The 19,104-nt window shown below is 54.2% G+C and overlaps 1 protein-coding gene and 1 long non-coding RNA gene across 3 annotated transcripts in view; one reads left to right on the forward strand and one right to left on the reverse strand.

The window, feature by feature from the left end:
- Positions 1 to 12,231, reverse strand: part of CD82 (CD82 molecule) — a 52,020-nt gene extending 39,789 nt beyond the window's left edge. The window contains exon 1 of one of the 2 annotated variants that reach the window (NM_001145218.2): positions 12,073 to 12,231. The gene's annotated coding sequence lies outside the window, so the exon portion shown is untranslated. Of the gene's footprint in view, positions 1 to 205; positions 225 to 12,072 lie in introns of those variants that run through there. The other variant, XM_021077185.1, reaches the window with a different exon arrangement.
- Positions 12,743 to 18,785, forward strand: LOC102166930. The gene is made up of 2 exons (XR_002341490.1): positions 12,743 to 13,137; positions 18,341 to 18,785. It is a non-coding gene; the product is annotated as an uncharacterized LOC102166930 (long non-coding RNA).

A 19,104-nucleotide genomic window follows, 5' to 3' on the forward strand; every position in this document is an offset into this window, starting at 1 on the left:
AAGAAGTCAGTGTTAAGAGAGAAGTGACTTGGTCAGGGTGGCAAAGTATGAGTCATGGTCTGAGGCTGACCCTGAAGGGGTCCGCTGTCCCCAGGCCACTCAGACCCAGAACCCTGAGCCCTGCCAGCCTGGCAGCCCCCCGGGGGCTTGGGCCCACAGCGGCCACAGCCCCTGCTCTCACAGCCACCTCGGTGAGTTAACCAACCTTCTTAGTCAGTTTCCCTGTTGGACAGAACCCAAGACAGGTGAGCTGGCGCAGCCTCATGGAGGTGGCCTCGTGGAGGTGGCCAAGGAAGATGGCTGGAGCTGGGTCTGGAGGGATGAGGAAGACTCAGATCAGGAGATAAGGCAGGAGGTAAGGGCATTCAGGCAGAACCACAGGACAAAGGCCCAGAGCCCTGAGAGGGTGGAATAGTCTGTACCATGCATTTAGACGACAGGCACAGTCCCCAGGGGAACCAGAGCACCTGGGCTGGACCCTGTCTCCCCTCTCCACCAGGGACCCCAGATGCCAGGCCTGGGCAGGAGCCAGTAACAGGGACAGGCTGGACCCACCCCACCTTCCCTCCCTCCAGTTCCCAGCCCAGAACAAGGATCTCTGGCCAGCCTTTCCAGACACACAGCTGGGTGTCCTGGTGGCTGGGCTGGGGTCCTCCCACTGCAAGACACTGAAGCCCAGGGAACCAGACTCAGGATGGGGAGCAAAGATGGTTTCAAGTCCTGGCTCTAGCCCCTCCTTAGCTGTAGGACTCAGGGCATCTCACTCACAGCCTCTGTCATCATCCATAAAATAAGCTTAGTAATAATACCTTCCCTGCCTACTTTACAAGGTGCTGGGAGCTTGCAGGAGCAAGTATGTGAGAAAATGCCCCCTGCTAAAAGCTATAAAGCATAAGGTATCATTAGGAGAAACGGGACTTGGGTGCCCCGAGGCAGAGGGTGACCTGCCACAGTCACAGCGCCAGGTGGCAGCCAGCACGAAATGAACTGGGTGTCCTGGTGGCTGGGCCGGGATCTTCCCACTGCAAGACCCTGAATCCTAGGGGAGCCCTGCCCATCAGGCTGACCCTCTTTGCATGGGTGGTGGGTGGCATACAGACCGTCACCGCCATATCCCAGTTCCTTCGGTCCAGGACCCACTGCCACTTCAGACCAGGGTCCCAGCCTTGGGATTTGGAATTGAAAGCCTAGTGCTGCTGTGGCCTTGGGCAAGTCAGTTTAGCTCCAGGAGGCTCAGTTTCCTCATCTGTAAATGGGGGCTGATGATATAATCTCCCCTGGAGGGGAAGGGAGGGCGCTGGTAGGAGGATGCGCGATATCATGGCTGAAAACTGCCCAACCAGGCTGGGCACACATCAGATACTTAGCAGGTGAGGGTTCTCCTCTCCCTCTGCTGTGCCTGCCAGACAGCGCCCAGGGCTCAACCGAAGAAAGTTTCTAGCCTTCTGGAAAACTGACCCAGAACAATAACTGGGAAAGTAAACTGGCTGGCGAACACTAGCTTTCGGAAGGTCACGTTACTGAGTGGTTAGTGGGGGTAAAAGCAGAGCAAGACCCTGGCTTGGAGATGATATGGGGAACCTGCCTTCCCAGGCCCCTCGCTTGGAGACCCCCAGGCAGGCATAGGACTCAGGGAAGGCATCTCTACTCCGCGCCACACCTACATGCGGAAGCCTGGAGAGACTGGGGTCGGGGGAGATTCAGGAGGAGCAGGGAGAGGTCACAAGGCCAGGGGTCTGGTATTTGCATCCCTATTAGCTTCCAGCCCATCCTTGGACATATGAGAGTGCCTGACAGAGCCTCAGTTTTCCTTTCTGTAAAATGGGCATGGCGGTAATCATCTTATCCACACAGAACTATGTAGTAGCGCCTCCTGGAGAAGAGAGGATGAGGGTGGGGGCGAGGAGAAAGTGAGTTCAGACCTCACGGGAGCCTCCACTAAACCAGGCAAGGTTCCTTACTGGCAGCAGCCCCGGGAGCTGAAATTCACTACACCGCCAGCTCCCCCACCCCAACCCACTACTCGGCTGGTTCTCCAAGTGCTGTCTCAGACCAAGAGCAGCGGCACCTCCTGGGAACACGTTAGCAATGCACGTTCCTGGGCTGCACCCCAGACCAAAGGGGCAGAAACTCCAGGGGTACGATCTGTGCTTTAACGACCCCTCCAGGAGACTCTGACACATGCCAGGGATGAGAACCACACCCCCACCCCAGCCCCCCAGGCCCTCCTCCAGAGGAAAGTCCTCCCCCAGACTGATCTTCCCATTCTCCGGCTCCCAGAAGGCTGCTGGGGAGGAAGGAGTCACCATGGAGAGATGTCATTAAATAGTAAAGATCCTATAATTAGTTAATGACACCACGGGCTCCTGGGGAGAGGAGGAGGGTCAAAGGTCAGAGCATAGAGAGGAGGAAAATGTCCTCTGTATCTACCTGTCTTTCTCTTTCAGACTCTTCTACACACACACACACACAGAAGCGCCAGGAGCCGCCCCCCTCCCTTCTGGGAGCTTGCTAACTAGCACCCAGGGACAGACAGTGCCTCTCCACTGCCCCACCCCACCCGCCCCACCAAGAGCTGGAGCTAAGTGTGGGGGTACACTGGTGGCTATCGGGGAAATGGCTTTTCCCTGAGAATCTGGTCCTCAGACCTTGAGTCTAAAAAGACAAGAAAGCCACTACTAAGAATCCCGCCTGTGGAGATTACTCAAGTTGAGTACTCAGGAGACGTATGGACAAGATGGTCACTCTCGCCATGTGGGTACCGATGAAGAATTCAAAATGGCCTAAATGCACAACAGCAGGAGGACAGCTAACTGGGTCACGCAGACCTACGTGGTGGCATACGATGGAGCAGGGAAACACGCCGTGGAAGAAGATGGAATAACATGGAAAAATCCTCTGTCTGCAATGTTAACCTGAAAACGGCAGCGCAGGAAGTGGTTCGTGGGCGCGATCCCAATCTTGCGTGAGTCTATGTGCACATGCACGCACCAGACTGTTCATGACACTTATCTCTGAGCAGTTATTTCCTCCTTTGCATCTGTTCTTCACCCTTCAACATTTTCCACAAAACTGTGTCTCCAATAATTAAAAAATATTTTTTTTCCCTTAAAGGGCCCATCAGTTCATATCAGGTAGAGATGAAGTTTTTAAAAGAGATCAGAAATGTCTTTCTGACATCAGCATCACTATCGTGGTTGGGGAGGATGCTGGGGGAGGGTGTGACAAGGGAGGCTTGGTTCGCCCCCACCCCAGGGAGTGTTCACACTCTACTTGGTCCCCAGGTGGTTCCCATTAGCACGATCAGGACCAAGAAGTGGAAGGGAGGGTGGGTTTGCTCAAATTCTATACTATATTTTTTAAGAGTCAGATTTGTGCAGAGAAGAAAGGAAGTGAGCTCTTCAAGCCTTGAGGTTGGTAAACAAAAGCTGAATGTCATCCATGGGATCAGACTGGGGAGGTAGGTTGACTCAGTGAACTACAGAACTGCTCACAAGACCATGATGTTGTGAATTTAGTCACAAGCCCTCAACTTTGTCCTCAACTCTAAGCCAAAAGCACGGGTTGAGGCTGGGCTCTGATGGTCTGATGGAGGACTAAGCCCAGAGAGACCTCAGGCCCTCTTGACCCCCGATCTCCAAACAGCCCTGGAAAGCGCTTTCATTCCAGATTCGGGACCTCTGGTCTTTGGGGAGGAGGACTGTCATTTCCCCAAGGGGTGGCAGGAGAAGCCTTCATTCATCACTATCACCTCTACCATCCCCCGGTTTGTATGGAGGGGACATTCTGTGCCGGGCCCACCACTAAGTGTTTTACTCACAATCATTATCTCATTTAATCGTCACCAAAAGCAATGAGAGAGGTACTGAGACCATTCCCCATTTCATGGATAAATAAACCAAGGCTCTGAGAGGCTGAGAAACTTGTCCAAAGATGAGCAGATAGCAGGAGGAAGACCTGGCCCCTATCTAGGTCTTCACGACATCAACGCCTGAGGGTTGGAAGAAGCCCAAGCTCAGCAGGACTCCAGCGGTCCCCTACTTGCAGCCTGGCCCTGGGAATCACTGATACGCACATGAGAAGCATGGCACCACGTTCTACAATAAAAGAGGAGCCTGCAGCCGGACCCTGCCAGGAGAGGGTGTGGATTGGAGAGAAAGGTGATCAGAGGGGCATTTGAGAGCCTCTAAATGGCACAGCCTCCTGCTGCGGTTACTCCCCTGCTCTGTGTTCAGGGAGGCCAGGGGTCAGGGAGGCGGCTTGTCTCCATGACCGACAGTGACCCAGGGCTTCCCACTCAGTCGGAGAGAGACCTCTGACAAATCCATCCTCTCCCACCCTCACTGAGTTTCTACTTCCTCTCTTACATGAAGGCATTGCATCATGTCCCACTGCAGCAACATTCTACTATTCCGTCTAAGACAGTGAGTGGGAGAGTGATTTTCCAACTTCAGTAGTGGAATTACTCATTGATGGCATTATTGTCAGCAGGTCAAATGAATATTTACTGTTTGCATAGCAGGCATCGTTTGAAGCGATGAGATGGAACACATATTCCTCTCTCCGCTTGTTTCCCTGATGAGGGACCTCTACGAAAAGAACACCTCCGGTCTCGCTCCGCCCCCTTCCGCACCTCTTGCCAGAACCTCCAGCCGTGGCCTGTCTGATTGGTTCATTTGGGAGACATACTGGGCATGCTCAGCAGGGTTCCTCCTCGCGCTGAGCCAGGCTACCTGCAAGCAGCGCTCCATCTGGGCTGCTCACCTGCTTACTACCAGCTTCTGCAGGGAGGCTGGCCCCTGTTGAGCTCTGCCTGTGACCGGAAGAGTAACTCTGCCAAGTCTAGGGCAGAGGGTTAGCAAGTTCTCTGGACGCCGGATCTAAAGCCACGCGCTCCCGGCTTCCTTTGGAGCTCCATCTTTGTCAACTTTCCTTTCCCTTGTTCCAAATTCAGAAGAGGGTTTCCCTCTAAAACCTCAACAAGTGTGAAGGTCCTTTAACTCTCAAGACACCCCTCTGAATTATGTATTATTATCATCCCGATTTTACAAGTGAGGAAAGTGGGCCCTTTGGCGTCAAGGATTGCTGAAAAGCTTTCTAAACACCAGACAGCATTCGGGGTGTGTCCACCGGAATGGAGGCTGAATTGTACTCCCCTTCATATCTGACTCCTGACTCCCTCCATAGACACTCCTTCAGTCTTTTGAGGTTTGACAAACCGATACTTTCAACCCCGCCCCCTTTTGGAATAAATATCATTAACAACAAAATCCTCAATATGATCCCAAATTCATACAATGCATTTTTGTTTAAATATGTATAGTATGGTTTTTGATAGCTTTATTGTTTGTTTATGCTTTCTTTCTTGAGTATAAAAATCTGGGCTTACCGCAAAAGATTAAGAAAATAGGAAAAAGTGAAAAAAAAAATAAGGTCTGTAATCTGAGCTAGATAACCCCATTATTATGCGTATACTTAAATGTATTGTCTACTTTTTAGCTTTTTGAGTGTAGTCCTGGTGGGGGGGGCACTGCTTGGTCATTCTGTGTCTGTAGTATCTTGGTGGCAATGTGGGGACCTGTGGCAGCAGAAGAGGCTGGGTACCCAGAAGTCTTTTCCTTGAATAAAATACTGCACCTCCCCACCATGATATCACATGTGCCTCTCTTGCAAAAGTTAAGTGCAGCAAATGCAGGATAATAGAGTTTTGCAGCGGCTGTAACTTACCCAAGGTCTCATGGCAGGTAAAGGATAAGCTGGGATCAGAACCCAGGTCTCCAGATTCCCAGACTCAAGCTGTTCACCCAGCTTTATCGCCCCCACAAAATCCTGATAGCAACACCATCCAAAACAGCTGGTACACATAAAGCATAAAGCACTCACTTCGTGTTATATGTATCACAAATGCTCCACATACATTTATATCATTCTTGCACAACCTTATGAGGTAAGTACTATTATCACCTCCATTTTAGATGCTGAAACTCATATGCAGAGGGGTTATGAGACCTGCCCAAGGTCACACCCAGCAGGAAAATGGGAGAGGCAGAAATGATCATCCTCGGGCAGTTTGATTCCAGAATCCACGGCATTGCCTGTGGCTTGTCTTCCACTCTCCTGGGCCAAGGCAGCTGGACCCCGGCAGGCTTCTGGAGCATTTGCTGCCTGAAGAGTAAGAAAACTGGCCTAGGGGGTCACCCCGTGGACCGGGTCACTGCAGCTGCACAGCAGAGCCAGGAGCTGAACCCAGTCTTCCTAATGCCCCATTTCCAGCACTTTGTTCAATTTTCTGCATGGGTCCTAGGAGCCCAGGTCCAGAATCCCCAGCAACTCCCACCCCAGATCAGCCCTGCACATGGCAGGGAAAGTTGGGGTGCAGCCCAGAGAAGGGCCGAAGCCCCCGCTTCCAGGAAAGAAGTCAGGGCAAAGTGGAAGTGCCTCCCGGAGCTAGCGGGCAAGGATAACTCAGGGGGTGGACGTCCCAGAGACCGTCTCCCCTCCCCCCACCCCGCCCTGAGCCCGCGCCACGCCGCACGGGGCAGGGGCACCTTCCTCAAATAAATGCTGACTTGAAGCTGCCTTTTCTGGCTAAGTCAGGGTTCACCGAAGGCCAGTGTGGCCCCTCACCAGGCTGGGGCTGCAGGAAGTCAGGCTCTTCCCCTCTCAGGAGAGGAAAGGCCAGGCCTCACAGGGGAAGCAGAAGCCCGGGATGAAGCAATTCCAAGCCAGCTGGACCATTCCCACCTCTCTGGACCCCCGTTCAGGCCTCCGGGCAGGCCTGAAGGGCAAAGCAGGCACATCCAGACCCTGCTGCCTGACTCTGCCTGTGCCAAGGAGCCACCAAGGATCTGGCTCTGAGCTGGGTCTTCCTGGACCACCCCGAGGAGAATCACTTATTCATTCAACCATCATTTCCCAACCGCCGGCTGTGGGCCAGGCCTCGTGCCAGGAGTTAGGACACAGAGATAAGACAGGGCAGTCCCTGGCTGGGAGGGTTCACGGAGACACTCCATATGCCACCAAACAGCAGCCAAGAGGCAAGAACTCGGTGTAGACAAGCCCGGAGGAAAGCAGAGAAGGGAAAGAAGACGAGGAGGTTCCGAGAAAGTCTGCCCCTGACGTTCAGACCTACTTCCCCTCAGGAAGCTTAGAGTCACGTTGGGGAGGGCTAGCCACCCCCAGGGAGACGAAAGTGACTCTCATCTCCAGGCACACACACACTCACGTTGGCACAGAGGGCCCATACGGAAGGCTGGTGCTCGGGGGGTGTTCCTGGGGGCCTGAGAAGTGGCCTGGTACAAGCTTTGAAAGACTGGTCGGGTGCAGAAAACAAGAAGGCAGCAGCTCTCATTCATGGGGGATTCACCCCGTGTAGGTATACAATTGCTAAGGGCTTCCTACGTCCTTTTTTGTTCTTATCTTCACCCCTTGTAGTTACCATTGTTATCCCCAATGTGCAGATTCAGAAACTGAGGCTCCGAAAGGGTTACATAGTAAGGAATGGGCGGGGCCAGGATTTGGCTTCACCACCGTGCTGCAGACAGGCAGCGGGTTGGCAAGGGTGCTTCCGGTGTCAAGGTTAGGAGGTGGGACCAATTACGGTATGTTTGAGTCACCCCGTTCAAGCCTGTATTGAGACCCCTCGCGGGTGTGCCTTCGCATGTGCCCTACTTTACAAACGACAGAACCCAGGCTACAGAAACCCCTGAGAGCTGAGGAAGAATAGGCCATTAGCAGAGCAGGGAAGAAAGAGCCCAGAGAGGGGAAGAAATTCTTAGGGCAGGTCAAACTGAGGAGCTGGAACTAACTCTAAGAATCAGAATACAGGAGTTCCCGTCGGGGCGTAGCACAAACAAATCCGACTACAAACCATAAAGTTGCGGGTTCGATCCCTGCCCTTGCTCAGTGGGTTAAGGATCCGGCGTTGCCATGAGCTGTGGTGTAGGTTGCAGATGTGGCTCGGGTCTGGCATTGCTGTGGCTGTGGTGTAGGCGGGCGACTATAGCTCTGATGAGACCCCTAGTCTGGGAACCTCCATATGCCACGAGTGCGGCCCTAAAAAGCCAAAATAAATATGTAAATAAATAAATAAATAAATAAACAGAATCAGAATACAGGCCTCTTCCCTCCCCTCAGCTGCTGCTCCAGGTCAGCAGAGAGTCAGCTGCTGACAGGAAAACCACCGTGTAGGGGGAACCCCAGGGGTGAGTCAGGAACTGGTCAGCCCCCAGACACCAACTGGGCCCATCGCGGAGCCTCTGGGCTGTGGTTGGCCTCCTCCAGCAGCGTCAGAGGGTGAGGGGAAGGGGGAAGCGGGCGTAGCATGATACGCGGCCCATGTTTATCTCTGGGTCCTCTCCTGGCTCCGCAGACCCAGGCTTAGAGGAGGGAAGCTGGTAGGCAGGGCAGTTCCTGCTGAGATTAAACCTGCCCCACCCCCAGCCCCGGTCCTGGCCTGTCCCACAGAGGGGTCCGGACTCTCCCCTCCCACCCAGCTCTCACAGAGCCAGCTCCTGAGTGTTTGATGCTCTCCGTGACATCATGACCACCCCCTGAGTTTCCCTGAGGTGGCGGAAGTGGGTTTAAAAGGTTTGGAACCAGACGTCAAGTGCGAGCGAAAACCAGGGGGTGCCAGCTGGTCCCAGATGCTCCCAATCGCAAGGAATGCTGGGGCCTTGGGGCCGCTCAGCCCTGGGCCGGGAGGGGGCTGTGTGGTCCTTAGGGGGAACGAGGGCTGGGTCCTCAGGGTTGAGGGGGTGGGAATGGCGGGGCGGGAGAGGAGCTTTGGAGCCACCATTCAAAAGTCTGAGGCACGAGAGAGGGGACTGCCTCACATTGTGGAAACTTCCGAGAAGCCCTGGAGGAACCAAAAATCCAACCCCCCGCATGTGGGAAATGTGTGCCCCCACTGGCTAACCTCTCACCCGGTCCTCCCCGGGCTGGGAGCAGGCGGGGAGAGCTGCAGGCACTTCTTCCCAGCCACCCTGCTCCCCATCCCACCACCCCGGCTGACAGGCTCGAGTTCCCTCCTCTTGGGCCAGAGGCCTCCTCCTTCATGGGCAAACACAGAGCCTTCCTGGGCCGCTCCCTCTCTATCACTTGGTAGCACTCCTCGCCCTCCACAGCCCTCACCCACCCAATCCAGCCACCTTCCTGAGCGCCAGCTATGTACTAGGGTCTAGGCCCGGTGGTGGGGGGCAGAAAGAAAACAGGGCACAAGCCGGGACACTTGTTTCCCCCTTCCCTCCGACAGTCTCTCCTATCCCCCAGCTGCAGACACCCCCAAAGCCCCCCAGGCCCCTCCTGCATCCCCATTGCCACGGCCGTCGGTTCTCTATCCCCTGACCACTGCGTCCTGGCCCCCATCACATGTGGTAGACTGTCTTTCCTAAAGTGCCACTTTGATTATGTCACTCCCCCGCTCACAAACCTTCAGTGGCCTTCACTTTCTAGAAAACGCATCCAAATATCTCACCTTGGCATTCAAGGTCCTCCATGAGTGGAGCCAACCTACCATCCCCCCTTGACATCTCCACCCAGTCCCATCTCTCCAGCCAGACTGAGAAGTTTCTTAAAACTCCCCCGAATATGCTGAGCTCCTCGCCTTCCCCTAGGCATCTTCCTCTGCCCCAGACATGGTCTTTGCCGTGGCTGCTGGAACCTTCGCAATCCTCAAGGTCCATCCCAAACTCCACCACCTCCATGGAGCTTTCGTGAGGATCCCTCTGGCCCTTTCTTCATTTATCTCCTATCAGAGGCACTGGTCTCCTTGTCTAAGCCCCTTACCCGACGGCCGACCACTGGGATGGGGTCAGAGCGTCTGGTCCATCATTCATCATGTGGGCGGGGGGATGGGGGGGAGGACTTTCCAGAAGATGTTTACCAAGCACTGTTTGAAATGAACATCTCCCCACACAGGCAACACCTTCTGACCCCCCTCCCTCCCCACCAGACTGAACTCTAATTAATCTTAAGCCACCCAAATGCTTGGAGAGGGGAGTCTGTGGCCCGTTAATCCAAGCCCAACTGGGACTTCCCAGCTGGGGCAGTAAGTCCTGCTCAAGTCTCACCAACTCCAGGAAGCCCCTTTACCCCAGACCCTGGGTTCTCCAGTGTCTTTCTTCACCTGAGCACCACCCCTCCCATATATACACACGCGCTGTCTCTGCCATACAGTACAGCCTCTGGATCAGACTCTGTCCCATAGAGCTTTCCACCAGGTTCCAAAGTGTAGCACTCACCTCCCCAGGAGATGCAAGGAACGAGCCGCCATTGACGCCCAACCCTGATGGAACAGATAGCAGGTACCTACACTGCCCCTCATCTCCACGCCGAGCCAAGCACGCAATGGAAAAGCTGGATTCGGGCCACCGGAGCAGTCCGAATCCATGAAATCTCATCTGGCCTTGAGCTCTGGGTGTGAGTTATTCTCTCCAGCAGAACACAGTGGGGATGAGGGCCTCACTGTCAGCAACTCAAAATGCAGGCAGAACCTGGGACTGGCTAGTTCACCTCTGTATCCCCTAGCTCCACTTAGTGTCTAGTAAGTGCAAAGTAAACATTTTTGGGGGTTTATTTAACTGGACACCTAACAACTGTAAGAAATATTACTGAAAACTCAGCTACTTGTACACACTCCCCAATCTGCAAATGGACAAAGTGATGCTGGTGGCAAATGGCAAGGTCTGGCTCTCATAAGGTCAGGAGGTGCTGTCACCAGCGTCTGGCCTCCAAACACAGCCTCATTCCCAGGCAAGAAGCCAGCCTATCACCTGCTCATCCACATCAGAGCAGCTGTCATACAGCGAGGCCTCGGTGGGTGCCTCGGAGCCTTGTTAAGCGCTTTACATGTATTCTATTTTTTTTTTTTTTTTTTTTTGCCTTTTCTAGGGCCGCTCCCATGGCATATGGAGGCTCCCAGGCTAGGGGTCCAACTGGAGCTGCAGCAGCTGGCCTACACCAGAGCCACAGCAACACGGGATCTGAGCCACGTCTGCGACCTACACCACAGCTCATGGCAAAGCCGGATCCTTAACCCACTGAGCAAGGCCAGGGATCGAACCTGCAACCTTATGGTTCCTAGTCACATTCGTTAACCACTGTGCCACGATGGGAGCTCCTACATGTATTATTCTATTAAGTCCTCACTACTACCATTGAGTATCATCACTACCCCCACATTACAGATGAGAAAACCGAAGCTTAAAAGGGGAGTGGAATCCAAAGGGCCCGTCCTTGACCACTGAACTAGGCTGCCCAGCTCCTAGGACCCTGGCACAGAGCACCTGCCACCACCAGGGACAGAAACCACCAGCCCAAGGAAGGGACCCAGGGCAAGTAGCAAGAGACATGGCTTCTGGGCTTGACTCTGGGCCCAAAGTTAGGTGGGGTTTTCCCTTGTCTTCCCCACTCACCCAGATAAGAATTTGTCCCCTAGTTTCTGCCGGGGGCCTCCCAAGCCAGCTCACCTGGAAAAGCCCTGGGAAGGGCCAAACACCCGCTGAGTTTCCCACCTCAAGTCTTAGTGGGCTCTCAGAGTTGGGGGGGGAGGGGAGGCTGATATCTCTTTGAATTCAGCCGCCCCCCTCTGCCCCCACTTCCCCAGACCCGTGGGTTTCAAGTCCCATCCGAGGAACTAGTGTGACCTTTAAAGCAATTCGCTTCACTCTTGCAGTGAGTTTGCTTTGCTCCGTGTCACTCTGCAAGGAGACAAACTCTAGTCTGGGCGGCGCGATCTGAAGACCTGTTGTGTCCGCTCTCATCTGCCAGCCTCACCTTCCGGAGTTTCAGTGAGAAAGGTTCACCTGGTTCAATCCCCTCCTTTTACTGGAACCCGAGAGGTCCAGAGCTAGGTGGGGGGACGCGCCCGGGGTCACACAGCTGGTGCACGGCGGAGCCAGAAAACTGGGGGTCAGGACCCGGGAACTTAAGCTCCTTCTCACCCACCAGCTGCCTTCGGGGCCCAACCTGTCACTTGCTCCGAGAAAGCTGCCCGAGCGGCCTCTGGAAGTTGGGGCGAAAACTAACTTTGCTCGCTGTTGCCGACAGGCCTCCCCCCCCTCAGTTTCTCACCTGCTGGCTCTGCTTTTTGCTCGGCGCTGCAAGCCCGGCGTCTCCCGCTCGCGCCCTGGTTAGCGTCTGACCGCGCAGCCCTGGGTTCGGTCTCTTGGTCGTCCCCCTCCCGGCGGTCGTCTGGGAACTCAACGGCCTCGGCCAGCCCCGCCCCTGAAGTGACCACGCCCCTTCGACACGCCCCCTCGGCCTCTGGACGTGGGGACCGCCAGCCCCGCCCCCACACCCTGCAGGAATGTGGCCTGGCACCCGGCCGGATCAGGCCCCGCCCGCTATGGTCTCTCCGCTCTAACCCGCCAGCCCCGCCCCGTGTCCCGCCGGAGGGGGCGGGGGCGGAGCTACACTCCTTGCCCCGCCCCACTACGGCCCCCAAATCGATCCCGGTCTGCCCCGCCCCAGGTCACTCTGGGGAGGGGGCCGACCCCTGGGCCTGCCTCCTGGGCCGGGTCCTCTGTGTTCCTCCGGCTCTGCCTCGATAAAGGCCTGTCTGGCCGGCTCGGCGCTCCACCCCTGCTAGGTGAGAAGCCCCGCTCGCAGCGGGACCTAACGGTCCCGCCCCTCCTAGGCCTGCCTCATCCTTCCCGTCCCTCCCTAGACCCTCCCTCCACCACCCCCACCGCCGAATCCCTCTTCTCTGGGTGTACCCCCGCCCCCTAGGTTGAGGCCACGCCCCAGCAACGCCCCTTCCCCGCTTCAGCGCCTCCCTAATCCTGCCCTGCCCTGGCAACCTTGCTCTGGGCGTGCAGGCCTCCGGGCCTTCACGCTGGCATTCCAGGGCGGGCGTATCCGGGTGCAACCGGGGAACGGCTCGGGAGCGGTTTGCGTTCCAAGTCCCGGCCTCTATCAGGAGGTGGCTTGGACCTAGGCACTTTTTCCAAATACTAACAGCTACCACCGATTGAACTCTCACCAGGGGCCTGCTCTATGCCAAGCCCTGGCTTAGAAAAATAAAAGAACTGGCCACTGAATTCGCACAACTCTATCCCCAAATGTTGCACCTATTTTACTGAGCAACCTGATGCTTAGATAAGGGAAGCCATGGCTTCTGAGTCTCGCATGGATCAGGTAAGCAGGATCCACCCCCTGGCCTTGAATCGTAGGCAAGGCTTGACGCTGCACCAGCTTGCCTGGACTGGCCCCTAGAGCAGTGGCCAGGACCAGCTACTTGTTGGGGCAGTGCTAGCAGACTGCCTGAGGTAAGGGAGGAGGCATAGCTTGAGACAGGGGTGGCAGGAGGGGCACCTGGCCCACTTCTCAGAAGCTGGTTTTCTTCTTGAGAAGAAGGGGCTTAGAATTAGGATGGGCTGCAAAAGGTCTTTGGCTGCGGTGCCCCCACCTGCCTCCTGGCCCTCCACACTCCCAGACCCCAGGGATCAGCCTCTGGTTTCTGCGTTATTCCAGAGCCATTCACCTGTGCAGCTGACAAAGCTCTTTCGCTCCCATTATCTCACCGGCGTCTCATAAGGACGCCATTGTGGGGAAGGTATGATTATGCTGATTTTGCCTGGGTGGGGTAGGGCAGGAAGCTGGACACCAGCCCAGCGAGGTGGTTCCCAAAGCATGGTCCTTGGACCAGCAGCAGCAGCAACACCTGGGAACTTGTTAGGAATGTGTGTTTGGGGGCCCATCCCAGATCTACAGAGTAAGAGACTGTAGGGGGTGAGCCCAGCTATTTGTTTTAACAAGACTTCAAGGTGAGTCTGGAGTTCTCTTTGTGGCTTAGCAGGTAACAAACCCGACTGGTATCCATGAGGATGCCGGTTCGATCCCTGGCCTCGTTCATTGGGTTAAGGATCCTGCGTTGCTGTGGCTGTGGTGTAGGCCGGCAGCTACAGCTCTGATTCGACCCCTAGCCTGGGAACTTCCACATGCTGCGGGTGCGGCCCTGAAAAACAAGGGGAAAAAAAAAAAAAAGACTTCAAGGTGATGCTGAATCACATTCAAGTTTAGGGGCCACTGTTCAGCAGAATGGTGAAGGAGTACAAGTGGTCGGAGAATGACAGAGACCAAGTGGCCTCCTGGGAGCCTTGTGACCCAAGGCAAGGCCAGGAAGGTACTTAACCTCTGTAGGGTGAGCCCTTAAAAGAGGAATAATAATGACACCCGTCCTGAGGGTGGCTGTTGAGGAGTCAATGTGATAATGTTCACGAAGTGTTTGTCCACTCTTGGACACGGCATGCTCCATAAAAAGAAAAAAAGAAAAAGTCAGGGGAGAGGGGCTGGAGAGTCCTCTAAGGCCAGTGATGTCCTCTACAGTCGTCCTTCCCAGAGGGACACCAGCTTTCCTGCAAGGGGACGAGAGCCTAACAAGGTCTGAGATGATGCTGATGCCGCTGGTCCAGGGACCACACTTTGGGAGCTACAGTCCTGTTCTATCTTGCGCTGGATTCCAGCTCCCCACCCAAGCCCACAACCCATGCAAAATGGGTGTCAAATACCTTCCTCTCCTACCTTCTCCAGATCCCTTCCTGAATGGCTGGAGGTGTGTGTGATGGTGATTGGCAGGTGGCAAAGCAGCTGGATTCCATCAGCCCCCGCCCCCAGGCAGAAATTAGATCCCATTAGTCCCAACGGCTACCCCTTCCTGTCCCTGTCATTCCAGATTAGAGATGGAGGCAGCTGTGGCCACAGAGAGGGCAGTCTGCAGGCAGCTTCTGGAATCTCGACCATATTCCCCCATCATCCTCTGCAGCCCAGGGAAAAGGGTTTCTTATAGGAGTTATAGCCTAGGGCACTGATCCTATTTTACAAACCTACCCTAACATGTTAATAGTGAAAAGTGAGGCCCACATACCTTATAGCTAATCATATAAAAGGCAGTAAAATAAAATGTCTATTTTCCTGACTTGAAAAATCGCCTTTATAATGATCAAGCAGGCCACGTTTATGAGACTGATGTCCAATCTACTGTGCTCACGAGGTACCTGAAGCCCACGTTGAAATCTGGAATTCTGAGAGTTCCCATTGTGGCTCAGGGGTAAAGAACCTGACGAGTATCCATAAGGATTTGGGTTCGAGCCCTGGCCTTGCTCAGTGGGTTAAGGATCTGGCATTGCTGTGAGCTGTGGTGTAGGTCACAAATGCAGCTCAGATCTGGTGTTGCCATGGCTGTGGCATAGGCCGGAGGCTACAGCTCTGATTCAACCCCTAGCCTGGGAATGTCCATATGCCCTGGGTGCGGCCCTAAAAAGAGAAAATAAATAAATAAATAAATAAATTTCAAATTCTTTTCCTCCTTGGAAGGCTATGCAGGAACATGGAGGGGGTATGGGGTGGGTCAGCCGTGACCCCAGCCCTCAGTGCACCCACCCCAATTCTCTTTCTAGCACCGTCTCTGTCTTGTGTCATGAGCGCCCTAGGACTCACACATCCTGGCTCACATGCCCAGACTCCGTCCATATGCCTTGCCTATAGCTACCATTCCAGTCATGCCCCACGCATACATTTGTACCCTCAGAAGGATGTCCCAGGGGAAGTCGTGTGTATAAAAGCCTTAAAACTTGGCTTGGGGTGTTCCCATTGTGGCTCAGTGGTTAACGACTCTGACTAGGAACCGTGAGGTCGCGGGTTTGATCCCTTGCCTTGCTCAGTGGGTTAAGGATCCAGCGTTGCCGTGAGCTGTGGTGTAGGTCGCAGACGTGTCTCGGATCCCAAGTTGCTGTGGCTCTGGTGTAGGCCAGCGGCTACGCTCTGATTGGACCCCTAGCCTGGGAACCTCCATATGCCGTGGGAGCGGCCCAAGAAATGGCAAAAAGACAAACAACAACGACAACAAAAAATACCCCAAAATCTTGGCTTGGGCTATTTAGGCAGGGATTTCCAGGCATTCAGATAGCTGGGCCATGATCGAAGAGGGTGGTGGGGCGCAGGTTCTGGGTGAACGCGGGTGTCTCCTGTCTGGGTCTCTGGGTGGCACTGCTACCTAGCCTTGTCGTCCCAGCACTAAGCATAACGCTGGGCACACAGTGGAATCTTAAAGGACAGTCACTGAGTAGGTGTGGGTCTCGGTTATTTACTGAAATGGCAAAATGGGTCGGCTCTTTCCGAGTTTCCTTTCTCCCAGCGTGAGTCAGGCTTCATCATGACTTACCTTGGAGATTGTTCCAGGGAGGGAGCAGAGTCACCTCTAGTGAGAGATTACTTCTGTCTTTTGTGAACTTCTCCAGTCCGTTCCAGAGGTGAAGCCAGGAGTTCTAGAGCAGGAAAAGGGGCAAGAAGGACCAACCACTCTAGAAAGACTTGAGAAAAGATAACAGATGGCCGACGTGGAGGTGGGGGAGATGGTGATATGGCAAGACCTCAAAAGGGTATAGGCATGGGGTCCCCAGCCTCTCAAAAGGTCCTCCACCCCAAAGATGGCTTGGGAGCTGCAGAGCAGAACATCTGCAGGTCCTAGAAGGCAAGAACATGGGTGTCAGCGTTGCATTGGTACCTGGGTTTAGGTAAGGCCTCTTTCCCCCCGGAGCACTAGTTTTCCATTGTTTTTGTTGTTGTTGTTGTTGTTGTTTGTCAATTTGCCTTTTCTTGGGCCGCTCCTTCGGCATATGGAGGCTCCCAGGCAAGGGGTCTAATCAGAGCTGGAGCTGCCAGCCTACACCAGAGCCACAGCAACGGGGGATACGAGCCGCGTCTGCAACCTACACCACAGCTCACGGCAACGCCAGATCCTTAATCCACTGAGCAAGGCCGGGGATCGAACCCGCAACCTCATGGTTCCTAGTCAGATTCGTTAACCACTGCGCCACGATGGGAACCCCTAGTTTCCCATTGTTAATGTAACAAACCACCCAGTCATTTATTTAGCCCGCAAATCTGCCATTTGGGGTAGATTCAGTGCGGAAGGCTTCTCTCTGCTCTGGGCAATATCCACTGGTTTGATCAGAAGTGAAGGATCTACTTTCAAGATGGTGCGCTCCAAGGCTAGCAAGTTGGTGCTGGCCATTGGCTGGGAGCTCAGCTTGAGCTGGGGACCTAGGCCTTGGTTCCCCTCCATGAGGCCTCTCGGCAGGCTGCTGGGGCCTCCCCGCAGCAAGTGGGCTGGGTTTCAGGAGCTAGCAGAGAACAAAATAGAACCATATGGCATTTTACCACCCAGCTTCCGAAATCATGTAGCCTCGCTTCCTTTTTGGTCCGCTGATAGAGGCAATCACAAGGGCCGCCTGCTTCAAGGGGGAGGGGCTCCGTCTCCCTTGATGGGGGTGGGGGCAAAGTTCTAGAAGCACTTGCCTGACAGAAGATCTTGTGGCAGATATTCTTGTTGGCCGGAGGCTTGACCTGGGAAAATGTGATCTGTCCTAAGCAGGAACTCAGAAGGGAGTTCCCATTTTGGCTCAGTGGTTAACGAACCCAACGAGTATCCATGAGGATTCAGGTCTGATCCCTGGCCCCACTCAGTGGTTTAAGGATCTGGCATTGCTGTGAGGTCACAGACTTGGCTTGGATCTGGCGTTGCCATAGCTGTGGCCTAGGCCGGCAGCTGCAGCTCTGATTCAACCCCTAGGCTGGGAACGTCCATATGCCACGGGTGCGGCCCTAAAAAAAAAGAAGAAGAATGACTGTCATAGAAGTTCCTTTGGTGGGAACCGAGAGTCTGAATTAAGCTGATTGAAAGAAAAAAGGTCCACACCATTTCTCACACAATGAATCAGAATCCTCTCCCCTTCACGTCCCCGCACTATTTCCTTAAAGTTACAAACTTCCATCGTACCCACTGGATCTTCAGAACAGTACCCCCGTGAGGTACCTACTGTTAGATGCCCATTTCCAAGCTGTGGGAATGGAGGTGCTGAGAAGTAACCAGCCCAAGGTCATCCACTGTAAGTGACGGAGGAAGGAGAAATGAGGGTTTAGAGCCAGCCCAGTTTTTGGCTACACCCAGGGCATGTGGAAATTCCCAGGCTAGGGGTCGAATCGGAGCTACAGCCACCAGCCTACACCACAGCCACAGCAATGTGGGGTCTGAGCCGTGCCTGCGACCTACACCACAGCTCATGGCAACGCCGGATCCTTAATCCACTGAGCGCGGCCAGGGATTGAACCTGCAACCTCATCGTTCCTAGTCGGATTTGTTTCCGCTGCCCCATGACAGGAACTCCCGTTTGTTTATTTATTTATAATTGAGGGGTAAGCACTAAATTGTTACTATTTTGCATATTCTGAACTATATGCAAATACAAAATTAAAAAAGACCAGATAGCAAAAATTAAAGTATTCAAGATATAAGAAAATAAAAATTAGCAAATATTCCTATTTTCTCCTTGAACCCCAGTAGATCCAGTTGGAGACCACCTAGCATGGTGTCTCTGCCCACAGGGAAGAGCTGCTGGAGCAGAGGAGCAGAAAACAGAGACAGCACCTCTAGACAAGCCTGCTTCAGTGTCTCCAGATTCTCCAAAGGCCCCGAGATGGATGGGGAGCTGCTGCCAAAAGAGGGGGGTAGAAATGGGAGCTCTCACACCTGCCATTGGATGGAGCCGCACAAACCCAGCATGAGCACCTTCCCTGAAGGAGGCCCAAGGCTAAAAAGAACACCCCTGTGGTCCAAGAAGCTGATGGTGTAGACAGCCTTCTCGTCCTAAGGCTGAGAATGCCAAGACTCATAGAGTTGAGCTGAAAAAGTTTTGAATTTGTCACGAGGCTTTCAAAAGTGGGAGATTTCACATTAACATTTAGATGTACAGCTTCGGTTGGAAGAAAAAAAAAAGAAAAGAAAAATCCAAACACCTGATGTGCCTTCTGACAGGCCAAGAGCTGGGGGACCTGAGTGTGGCACCTCCTTCATGGGCGCCTCCTTCCAGCCTCCAGCTGGCCGCAGTCCCCATCACTCTCTATTGCCCACTGGACCTGCTTTCCTAATTTCTGTGACTGGCCTGGACCCTGTGGTCAACTTGGCTTGCAAACCCTGGGCTCAGGAGATGCTGGTTGAACTGGTCCTTGAAACAAGCACTTCCCACACAGACAGGAAGACACCATTGTCTCTTTTCCCCTTCTCTTCACCACCCTCCCTAAGATGGCTGCAATGTTCACTCAGCC

The sequence above is a fragment of the Sus scrofa genome, chromosome 2 (assembly GCF_000003025.6).
Source record: "Sus scrofa isolate TJ Tabasco breed Duroc chromosome 2, Sscrofa11.1, whole genome shotgun sequence".
NCBI lineage: Eukaryota > Metazoa > Chordata > Mammalia > Artiodactyla > Suidae > Sus > Sus scrofa.